Source organism: Bombus flavifrons, chromosome 1 (assembly GCF_040668555.2).
Source record: "Bombus flavifrons isolate JBK064 chromosome 1, iyBomFlav1_principal, whole genome shotgun sequence".
Taxonomy (NCBI): Eukaryota; Metazoa; Arthropoda; class Insecta; order Hymenoptera; family Apidae; genus Bombus; species Bombus flavifrons.
This window is the reverse complement of record NC_138442.1, coordinates 17,324,692-17,336,922: the sequence shown is the minus strand read 5'-3', so window position 1 is coordinate 17,336,922 and position 12,231 is coordinate 17,324,692. Positions and strand designations below refer to the sequence as shown.

Sequence of the window (12,231 nt, the reverse complement as noted above, 5' to 3'; positions counted from 1 at the left end):
TCATCGGAGTGCAGGTGCTTTCCTGGCGATGGCTTCGAACGGCTCGTGAAACACGTGAAAATATGTGCGTGCCGGGCACGAACGATCTAACCATTTGATCGTGATCATTTCGTTCGGAATTACAAGCAGCAGTGACTCGTTTGATGACCGCTTTCTATGCTTTTCTAAGAAAGAAAGTTAAAATTGATGGTATGGTTGCAATTTTTTAAATGTTCGCCAAGCGGTGAGAAATAGGAAGCTGGAAAATTAGGAAATGATGAGCGAAGATTAAATTGGAATGTGCACGTTAATGTGCACCGACCAGTACCGTTAGGTTTTTACGGACTGATTTATAAATTCTATTTCTATAAATTTACAATGCGATTAAACATCGATAGAAATGTAACAGCAAAATTATCGCAAAGTTGGATAACGCGTGATTGATGTCAGAAACATCACACTTTCTCCAATAAAATAAAATAATCGAAATATATTAAAAGTAGCTCTTCCAATACCAATAAACAATTCTTTCATATTTAATTACAAGTATAAATAAATATTGCAAACTAAATTGATACTTTTCATCTTCTGAAAAGTTACAGTCTCGCAGTTGTGTTATTATCTTTAAAGAATAGTGATAATGCTTTACGAAATAAAGTAACGTGTGCATATGTTAAATACTTATGCTAAATAAAATACTTAAAAAATTCTCTAACGTGAAATATAAATTTTTCATTCTCACGTTCACAGCGCGCAACTGCGCAACACTGAAACACGGGAAAGATAATCTAGAAAATTCTACAAAGCTATTCGATTAGGTGCTTCGTATTAAATTATTAAAAACAGAAACTCCAAAGATACCTATATGTATATATATCAAGGAATGTCAAATTATTTCAATTATTCAAACCTAAAGAGTTGTATTTTATCATTGTGTTGGACGATAAAAACCTCGTAAAATCTAATTAACACCTACTTGACTTGAACTATTCAACTCGAATTTACTTAAGGAACGGAAAGATAAGAACGAGCCGAAAAACGAGGAAAAAATCGAATCGCCGATAGCTATGCTCGAATTTCAACAAAAACGTAAAAAGGATTAAGGAGCTATTTAGGACGCGGTTCGACTTTCCAGTCGTCTCATCGAGCCGTAATTACATGCTGGGCGCGTCCGTTGCGCTTTTAACCAAATTCTTAACGGACCACCTCCATGACAACGTTTCCCAATGAATAGCGTCTAAAATTACCTAGCAAGCGCATAAATGTCGCCCAAACCCGTCGTTTCAAAAATACACTATCCTTCATAAGTATTTGTTGTTATTTCTGTATTTAGAGGCTCCTACCACAATAGCTATTATTTTATTCTTTGGATAAATTTATCACACCGTTCTGAACCGAAAAACCTTTATTGCACTTTCTTACATGGGCTAGGGATAGAAACAAAAGAATATCTTAAACCTATCGATTTATAGTAACTAGAACTATCTTCTTTACCATTTACTGTAACTAGCGCATCTGCATATGGTTGGCAAGCGCGAACTCACGTTGTCATTTTCAACAGTATTTGAACACTTGCAATTTATTGCGCGGATGCTCACAAAATTATTCCGATCGTTGTAGGCATCTGTTATGAATATATATTATACAGTGGCTACAAAAATTATTGCCAAGCATCTTTATTTTCCAATGAAGCGTTTTTTTTTTATCGGGTTCTACATTTTATTTTTGTAGTAGCGAATCCTCGTAGTCGTGTAAGAGTAATGATAAACGATACGAATATATTTAGATCTAATTTATTGGTATGACGGTAAATGCTACGGTAAATACAACGACGTGCCAATACTTTTTGTTGCGTTTGTTATGCTTCGAACCTTTTGAAGTTTCATTAGCATCGTAATGAAACTCGACTATCGAGATTGTATCGGTGAAGTTTGAAAGGAATGTGAAAATCTGGATGTAAGTCGAAATATTTATAGACAGTAGTGTATTTTCGTACAGTTTGTGTGGAACCATCATTTCACGAAATTTACAACGAAACACAATAACACAACGATACGATCCATGCCGACGAAACGCAATGAAAATGGCTGTTCGAGCGAGTTCACCTTGGATGAAACAAATTAAGGTATTCCATGGGGCGCTATTAAGTATGTCATCAAGAAATACTCAAACTTATGGTTACCCTTAAGTTTCTAAAATAATCCAAAGAAATCTATCGGGGTTCCTTGAACCTTCTTCTGGAACCGGTTCTGTTCATCCTAAATTGGGAAACGTGGACCTTCCAAGACGGCTATTTAAATCGTTTTCTTTCTTCTTCTTTTTCTTCTTCTCCCCCCCACACCCCCGAGGGAAGGCTTACTTCTCGTAAGTAATACGGCTGGTTCGTTTTGAAATCGAATAGCCCTTCGGTTCTTTTGTTTATGATGTGATTTTAACGAGCTTTTCCGTTTCTAGTCTTCAAATTTCATATTTAAATACCACGGCATCGGGACAATTTTATTTATAACATAAGATCGTGAATATTTGTTTCTCTGCAGGAGACAATTCTTTTTGTCAAATTATTTATATTAATCGAAAGTATTATACACCGTTAATGCCTCTTTAAATAAGATGAGTCGTCTGTGAACATCACATAATTATATCACGTACCTATTTGAATTAAAGTTGACATTTCCATGAGCGCATGTTACAATACGTATTTTATATTTTACCGTTTACGATATCAATCTCATCCGATTCTTTTACAAAATGAAATAATTTTTGAAGAGAGATTACGTCCACTATTTGATGTTTACGTGTATTTACGAATCTAAGGCAATTTCGACATAGAAATTTTAATTCGTGGAGTTCAACTATTATTCATATAAAATGACGTTTCACACACATTTTCTATATTTGCAAAGTGCTTGGTTCGCGATATAAGATGAATTCGAACTTCAGAAACAGTATATAAGTAAGGTCGGAGAGTGCACTTACAAGTACATTAACGTTTGAAAAAGTAGGACTTTCTAAATGTATTGGAACCTTGAAAGATAGGAAGTCAGGCATACCACAAGTAGCATACATACAAGTATCGTAGAGTATAAAATCTGACAAGCTTCTGGCTAAAATACACATAAAATTTTATCGTGCCACAAGTAGATAACTATCTGTTAGAAATTAATCAATGATGTATTTTTCCATGCTTTTACAATTTATAGTTTCCTATCTTTCTATCACGTATTTAAGTATCTATTGCTCTCTTATAGAGTTACTGCCATCATAATATTTCTATAATATTGTTCCAAATTGAATTTTTAATGACTATTTACGAGATATGATCTAATACTTCGTAGAGATTCGGTCATCTTCAAAGGTACTGTTTATGTACATTTTTTTCGAAACACTTAGGTATACGTACAGAGTTGAAATCTATCTCATTTAGATCTAAATATTCTTCAAAGTATTTCTTCTTCTCTTCGAAGCACTTTTATAGTATTCAAAACGTCCTAGATAAATTCAGAACCTATTTTTAGTATACTTATACCCAGCTCTACTGATCTGAAAAGATAATACGTTAGCGCTGAAAGAACGTACAAGGCAACTATAAAACTTGTCCGAAAGGGATCAAAATAAAAGCTACTTATATGAAAAACTATATAATACTAGAGGAAAACAAGTCTTCGCTCATATATGTTCACTTTATAAAAATACACCGTGCGAATCCCTAGAAATACATAATCGTAAATCAATAAAATTTCTATGAAAAATTAAGAATAGCTTATTTCGAACACTCTGTGAGTTTCATTGGTAAATAAATATCTTTCGATCTTGCGAATATTTACGAAATACGTAATTCCATTACGATCACATAATTGCAACCGTTCGATACCGTACACAAGAGTATAACGTTTTCTAAAAGTTTATTCAGCTAAACGGTTGGACAGCTTGCGAACAGTTGTTGAGTTATAAAAGATAATAATGGGCCAAACACTTACTTATCTAGCTGCATGAAACGCGTTAAGAGAAAAGGAAATCGTGTCATTAGCGGGACACACGCTCTTCCTTGAGTTTTTAGTCGAGTCTCCGATGTTTCATAAATTACTGGCCAGACGAATATCGGTAATTATCAGAAGCGATACTTTATAGTTGCGAAATCGTCGGTTATATTACGCTCTACTCGGCTCTACCGCGCAAGGAATCGAGCACCGTCGTTTAATTTGTAACGGTGAGCGCGTTAAACTAACGCGAGGCTACTTTTCACCTCGTTTTCCCCGTTATCGATAACCTCCCATTTATGTTTCGCTTTTTACTCGAACTGTTCGGGCAATTGCCGTCATTTGCAGCGATCGTAATTAATCGCAAACTCGTGACTTGCTTCAGGATACTTTACTGTTCATGAGCACACACTGTGCTTGATTTGTAATAACAGTATGTAAACTTTATCAAAGAGCACAAATTAATAATGAACTAGTAATTAGAACCACTTTCTTTTTATGCAGCCACCAGACTGTAAACAATTTATTAAAAATCCTATCAACGATATATTTTATTATTACATTTACCATGTACGTATATTATTATACTACTTTGCCATTTAAACACCACCGATTACATTAACAGCAGAAATCTGTCTATCAGTTTACAACACGCTTCTTAATTTAATTTACGATATAGAAATTAAAACAAGCCGAAGATATGAGTTTGTCAAGCAACAAAATCTGTTTATGAGACAATTATTTGGACAATTACAAACGCCACGTTTATTATTAAATATCGATTTTCGAAGATCAATTTTATAGGCTTATAATGTGTTATTATACACAGGTATGGTAGTTGTAAATAGTAAAATCAAGAAAAATTTAATAAGCATCTGAAAATATATATAGAAGTTGCCAGACATTTACTGCTAACATACACTTAATAAAAAATTAATCACTCACGCCCGTTTCAAATATATTAAAAGTGTTAATGATAATTCGATTGAATATAGAAGCTTATTAATATAATTGATAGCTGACAGTTTAAAAACTTTTCTGATCTCTGCAATATATATATGCACACATTTGTGCTATATAGATAGATCACGTATATATAGCTTCTACATACATTTTCAAATGTCTTTCAAACTTCACCGATATACACGCGACAGTTGGTGCTAATGAATTTGTAAATATTTCACATAAGACACATAATATATTCATAAAAAGTTTCTACAAGTACTTTCGTGCAACACTGTAGATTGTCTTTTCTCATTGTCGGTCAGATGGAAAACCATCAATCATAGTGTGTTCATAATGAAACGAAAGGTATGGAAAATTCAATTTTAATTACGTTCAATTTAAAATTCAATTTGGTCACACGATTGGTAGATATTTGTTGCGTTCTATAATGCAAAAACCGTATATCTGAGTACCATGCGTAAGACGTGCAAAGTGTAATTCAATCATTCGGTTTCGACTTGTGGCCAGTTGCCAAGATAAGATCGAGTTCGTCCAAGTTCTGTGTTACAATGTTGTCAAACGTTACCAGCGACGAACGAGTATTTCGTTTCGCCAACTTTCCATTGCATTTTACCTTTTACCGTTATTTCATCTTTCTGCCATTACCCATGCTCTTCGTTGAAATTTTATACGCCAGCAAAAACTTTTGCTCCTTTTTCGGTTGAAAGTAACACGCAGAACGAAAGGATCGCGTGCAATAACAGAGGAGAAGTTGTTTCCAATATTGATTTAACGAGATTAATACGGACCGTTTTTATTTTGGGAGTGATGTTTTAATGAGGTATCTCTTTGAAATTTTACGTCATGTTATATGATAAAACAAAACGCGCCAGCCGACGTGGAATAAATACGAATAACGTTAAATCAAGTCTTTCGTATAATTAGCCAACTACGTAAATCCACGATAAACGCAGGAATACAAAATAATAATTAACTGAAATCAATCAAAAATATGGCGAAGTATTTTCGTGAATTCGTACGTTTAAGACAAAATTCCAAGATCTATTAATAGTTGAAACGGACAAGGTAGTTGTAAAATTATAATTCGGTAACGTTATTATTATATGCGATATTTACGTGATTGTTGGCAAAATAAACGATAATTAAACTTACTAAAAAACAAATATTTTACGATAGAATTGAAACCTTCTATAATAACTTGCTTAAAGATAAAAGGACAATATCTGTAGCAACAAAAATATAAAGCGAAGCGCACAAATAAATTCATTGTCGATCGGTATAAAATAATAAAATAAAATATCCACGTCTTTTCGTTACAAATATAATCATAATGATACTCTTCATACGAGGAAATGCATCTTACTGTAGATACTATTGTACGATACTTTCAATCCATCGAAATATTGCAACAATTTCCAGGAACCTTTTATCAATAGATCTTTCGTAGAACTCACGTTTCTACCGTTGCACATTTCGATTACGCTTCAATTTCTCTTCAACTCGAAGTTTCTCCTTTCACCGTTTTCCGCACTTCAGAATGGTGTTTCGCGATTGATTCTCGAACTTCAGCCAGCACGATCCTTGGATAGCTGGTAATTGTTCAGATTATAATGCTTGGCTTACCAGGAACCCGATCTACGATTCTAGGCTTGCGACTCGTTCAGATGGAAACACAATCGCGTTAATACGATTAAAGTCAACGTTCACAGGTGCATCTCACCATCGAAAGTTTCAATCTTTATTCCGTATTATTTTCTAGCTTCCCTTTTTTCGCATACCGTTTCGTGTTCCACTTTCGTTTCGAATCGATGGCCTTCAAGAGATATCGAAGTCGATATGTATCTCGCCTATAACGAGCAAATAATATTTCTCTTCGTACGAAAAATAATGTTTATTCAATTGGTCTGTCGCGTTATCCCACTATAAAGAAACATAAGTTCCGGCTGAGTTGTAGTAGAAAGAGAGAAGGAGAGAGTGAGAAGAGGGGCGGGAGGGGGAAAGAGAGAATAAGAAAACAGAACGAAGGGAAAGAGATTTCAATGCTGCTTGGCACGAGAGACGCGAACCTTCCACCGGAACTTCAGGCAAATCATTGACATTAATCTACTTGGCATTGCTCGTTTCTAATCATATTTTAATGATTAAAACAGCGCACGATCAACGAAACTGGGCCGCTACAAGCTTTCAAGGATCTTTCTGATGGAAGAGGCCTCATTTCGAACTCTTTATAGACGTTTATGGATATGATGGCATTCTTCGAATCGACCTACAGATATTAAAAATTAATTCAACAAACATGTTTAATGGTTTATCCGTGTAATTTATGCACCGCATCGTTCGTAAAATTAGAATCACTTCTTTGGTTGTAACAATCGTAAGTTTTTTAATAATTTCGTTATGAATCTGAAATTAACGTTGCTAATATTAATAATAATTCTCTGTACTTTGGTTTTTGACACCTTTAACAAAAGGTTCTTATTTTAGAGCAAATCTCTTGCACAATATTTTATCAATTAATAATATTAATAAATTGACAAGTTACAGGTTGGGGGTTGTAGATTTCTTTTCCTCATAGTTCATAGTCAGTTTTCATTTCTTCATAGTCAGATGATTTACGATTTATAAAATTTACTTGTAAACTTAAATAATACTGCTACTATTAGTTTGATCGTACAAGATGGCCCAAATAGTAATTTCAAACTTTTCGTTAAGTCTGTATAATTTGGAAAATTTAATGTACAGTGAGAATCTGGTGCATAGTATATACATTAAAGGCACAAAAGTTTGTCAAAATCTCTGATACATAGAATGATGTAAATTGAAAAACGACTGGAAAGATACAAAGTATGTAAGATTACAAATTAATAATTAAAAAAAAAGGCATAAGTAAATCGTCAATATTATACGAATGTCATTTTTGCAAGGTGTATGTTTATTTTTGATTCTCTCTACATAATTTTACGATTTATGTCACAAAAGTTTATACACGTCCTGTTACCATCAACTTAGTAGGGAGCGTTCCCTGATTAATCAATACTTCCGGTCCTCATCGAGCGGTAGTCGTTTTGTTTCCGCTTCAGGCCAAAGTATTCCGTGAAATCTATTCGGTATTCGTAACAATATCTTTCGAATGCAACGCGTAAATAATTCATTAACGAAAGGTAGCAGCTTTTACATCTGTTGCTCGAGCGTTTTAAAACGAACAGAGGAAAATTTCATTTAGGAAAGTAAAATGAAACAAAAAGAAAGGAACTAATCGTATTTGGAAAATATCGTCTTTATGATAGCCGTGTTACAATATTCGGCTCTCATTTTTCACGTTAACCAAGAACCAGGAAGTGACGCTTCGTTGCGTAATTTAATAGCTTCCGTGAAACGACGAAACAGTCGAGACGGTGAGACCGTAGCGGAGACTGCGGTTATCGTTATTACAAACAAATTATTGGGCATGCGAGTGTATTGTTCTAAAGCCACGGAGGAGAAAAGAGAATAATTCAGGTATCTGTGCCTCGCCGTTATTCTCCTTTTGTTCTCTCGGCGATCTCATAGGATCGGTGTGAAAAAGGAATCCACCATCGAAATCCAGGTCTAACCTCCTTGTGATTAAAACCACTTTCTCCTGTTGCAGGTAATTGCTAATAACGCTACTAATAAATTGATCGACTACCGCTGTTTCGCGGTGTCGAATTTTTATTTCTGGCCATCGTAAATCATAGTATCGAAAGTAAAGCGACTGTACGGTAGTTTCTGTAGATTAAGAGATTGTTTGGTTCCATGAAATACATACACAATATCTCACGAATGTATTTCCACTCTCGTAGAAACCTTTTACGAACGTGTTACGCAATAATGCGTATACTTTTTGAAATTTTCAAATTTCATTCGCAATGTAACCAGCCACGACTATTACGATTACACTAGTCAAATTTGAAACGAATCTAGAAGCTTATACAGACAGTATAAGACGTCCGTGGCAAGCACACGCTTCGCAAAGATCATGAAAGTATTGGAGCAGTCAATTATTCATTGTTAGAAAAGCACAGCGTTGTAAGTTTAACGTCAATTATACGTTTAAGACCATTATTTATGCCGCGTACTAATTTTATGCTAAATGTACGTATTACAATAAATAATTTTGTAATTTCTATATATATTTTCAGATTTCAAATTTTACGAACACTATCCCGAAGGCCATGTCTCACCGCGATGCTAATGAAACTTCGAAAAGTTTCGTCTGTCGCACATAATGTATTCATACAAATTTTCTGTGGTAAATATACTGATATTTTTATCAGTCACCGTACGTAGTTGCCAGTTAGTTTCGAGTTGAAAATTTTGTTTTTAAAAGGCGGACGTACTCTCTAACTTCGTTAGGTCCAAATATATTTTACGATACGTAACCTAGAATTCCTTCTCTTTTTTTATGATTCGAATATGTATATGTACGATATGAATCGTACGCTGTATTTAAAATCTTAAAAGTTATAAATATACAGATTCCGACTTGTGGGATCATAAAAATGCACATACTTAAACTTTCGATGGAAATAAACATTAGTCTTCAAAAGTTTTCACTTGCCGTGGTCTGGTATTATGCCATCGGGTATTGTATTAAGATTTTCATTTAAATATATTAGCATCAAAATATAAATTACAATATTAAATACTTCTATACGCAAACTTTAAAATTAGATCGACCTATATAGTCAAGCGAACATAAGCTTAATACCGATATGTTTTGACGACAAGAGATTAAAAATTATTTTTACCAGCAAATTTTTATTTATTTATTTATCACCAAAAATATACCCGTTCCGTTACAACGACAATAAAATTTCAAAATATTTTATACGATAGATACAATATGTGTGTTCACATATTTTCCTGAACCACTATATATACAGTTAACTCTATCACTAAATCACTATTTCACTGTTGCTTCATTAATTCAACCAATTATCTCTACTAGTTACCTTTCATTCACAACCTTCGTCGCACGCAACATATTCACGCAAAAAACTACAGAACTCGGTAAGTTTACGTTATCCTCGACCATGAACGTTCAACGTCACAGATAATCGTCGCGTCGTTCTACAATAGTACGCCGCTCTCTCTTTCTTTCTATTCTCTACAATTTCATATGTAAAAAAAGTCCGAGTTTTGTTCCGCTCTGCTTTCCTGTTATTTTCCACGCTGCAGGCAATCGAGAATCTAATTTTCTTGCGACACCTTTCCAACTTTACACTTTTAATAAAAATAAAAGATTCATACGTACTTTACAGTACGTTCCATGGTTTTCGTTACGCGATTGCCCTGGTATTGGGTCTTGGTTTGTTGATCAATCGGCACAGTAGATCGATCATTTTATCCTCGTGGCAGCAAAATCATGGCATAACGGTACGGGCAGACATTCCTGGCTGAATGAATCAGTCTTCTTGGCCGATTGTGTTGTCTATAGTCGATGGTCACGCATCGGTTCGGTCAAGGCCCTTCCTCCACCTTTTTTCTTCTCTCCTTCGTGCTTTCCCTCTCCTCGATGTCGTTCCACCTCTATGGTCTGCCTCCTTCACCTTCCGTTATTTACGTTCTTTAATTATGTATTGTCTAACGTAATCGGTTGGAATCTGGTCGATCGTGTCACCCGTTCCCGTCTTCGATATATCGTTAGTTCTCTTCATCACGATATCGTTTTAACGAGATTCTCCGGTGTAATTGCAGTCTTAAAATTTCTTAAATAACACGCGTTCCGGATTAATTGCAGTATGGTAAGATAATAGGGAACCTTAGATTCGACATCTTAAAATTCAGTCTTGAACTTCGCATAGAATAATCAAACTTATTGTATATTACGAGACGTTATTAATCTTCGATATAATAACGAAAGAATGGGAAAATATCATGTAGTTTAGGTGCAGCAGAAAATGTGGAACAGGAAAAATGACTCGATTAACTCTTATGGTAGGATCATTTGAGTCAGCGCAGAATTATATAAGAATTAATAAAACAGGTAACAAAATAATTTTTAAAAATAAAGAATATTGCATTTAAAAATTGCTCCCATACGAGGACCTAATTAATCTTATTTTTATATAGTCTCGATCTATGTCTGTATTTTTGTCGATATTCTCCACGCTTACGAAGCATTGATAATCATAACACTAATTACGTCGTTGGATTTGTATAATTCACGAATGTACTCGCGTCATCTATTTCTATTATACGAGGCATCTTTGGATCTAACAAACTGTTCTCTGTCCAACTGTATTGTAGAGATGTATCTCTTTTTAATGTATTTCTAAGTGGCATAAAAAACAAAAAATTTGATTTATTAAGTCTCCTCGTCGCTCAGTGGTCTTCAAACGAATGGAAATCTTGAACAAGATTCTGAAGCAGATTTAACACATTTTGGAGAAAGCGTTTCTAAGTTACATATTTCCTAAGTTTCAAACACCTAACGTGCTTCTCGTGTTCAATCGCCTTCTGATGAAATATCTGCAACCTGTCTGTGCTAAAACGATCGACAGAGACTGCGCCATACTTTACTGCTAATCTAACTCTAACTAAAATCTGCTATATCCAGTATGCAAACGTGCAAGATCTTTATTTGAGATTTTCACAGTTATTTATCGCCGTCCTATTCGCTATTAAGTTTTCTGTATCTCTTTTATAAAATTCCTATCGTTCTCTTCTTTTCGCTTTCATTTCCCTCGACGTCGTTCCACTTCTGTAGTCAGCCTCCTTCACCTTCCGTTATTTACATTCTTTAGTTATGTATTGTTTAACGTAATCAGTCGGGATCGATCGTGTCACCCGCTCTCGTGTCCCTCGATCCTTGTCTGATTAACGAACCAAGGCGAGGCTGAATCGATCGAAACGCATGCACGCTACGCGATTTTCAGCTGGGTTTACCGACCTGATGGTATCCCAGCTTTTTATTTTTCCAGGGGAGGAATTTATGTCGAGTGGAGAATTTGTGTGAGTGTAAAAGTAACGATGAAAGATTAAGTTTTATTAACGAGTGGGTAACGACCGATTGTGAAACGCGTGGGCGGATAATTGAAATAAATTTTTATATTTAGAATTATATTCGAGAAACGTGTGATTAACATTTACGCAGGTGTGCTATTAGTGTTAAGAGTTGCTGTTAATGACTATACTTTTCTCTATGCATATATTTATGTTCATTGTGTTTCTTTTATTGTTCGTATTTATCGTTAGTGCGTTTAATAACTTGCTCGAGCATCTGATTTACGTTTTCTATGATACTCTTTCACAGCATATACTTTTCATACGATACTTACCGTTGTAT

At 34.7% G+C, this 12,231-nt stretch overlaps 2 protein-coding genes across 6 annotated transcripts in view; one reads left to right on the top strand and one right to left on the bottom strand.

Moving 5' to 3' along the window:
* LOC138179972 (DNA ligase 1) overlaps positions 1–12,231 on the top strand; it is a 347,112-nt gene that overhangs the window by 61,823 nt on the left and 273,058 nt on the right. The gene's annotated exons all lie outside the window — the stretch shown is intronic.
* LOC138180010 (class A basic helix-loop-helix protein 15) overlaps positions 1–12,231 on the bottom strand; it is a 286,135-nt gene that overhangs the window by 47,160 nt on the left and 226,744 nt on the right. The window lies entirely within an intron of this gene.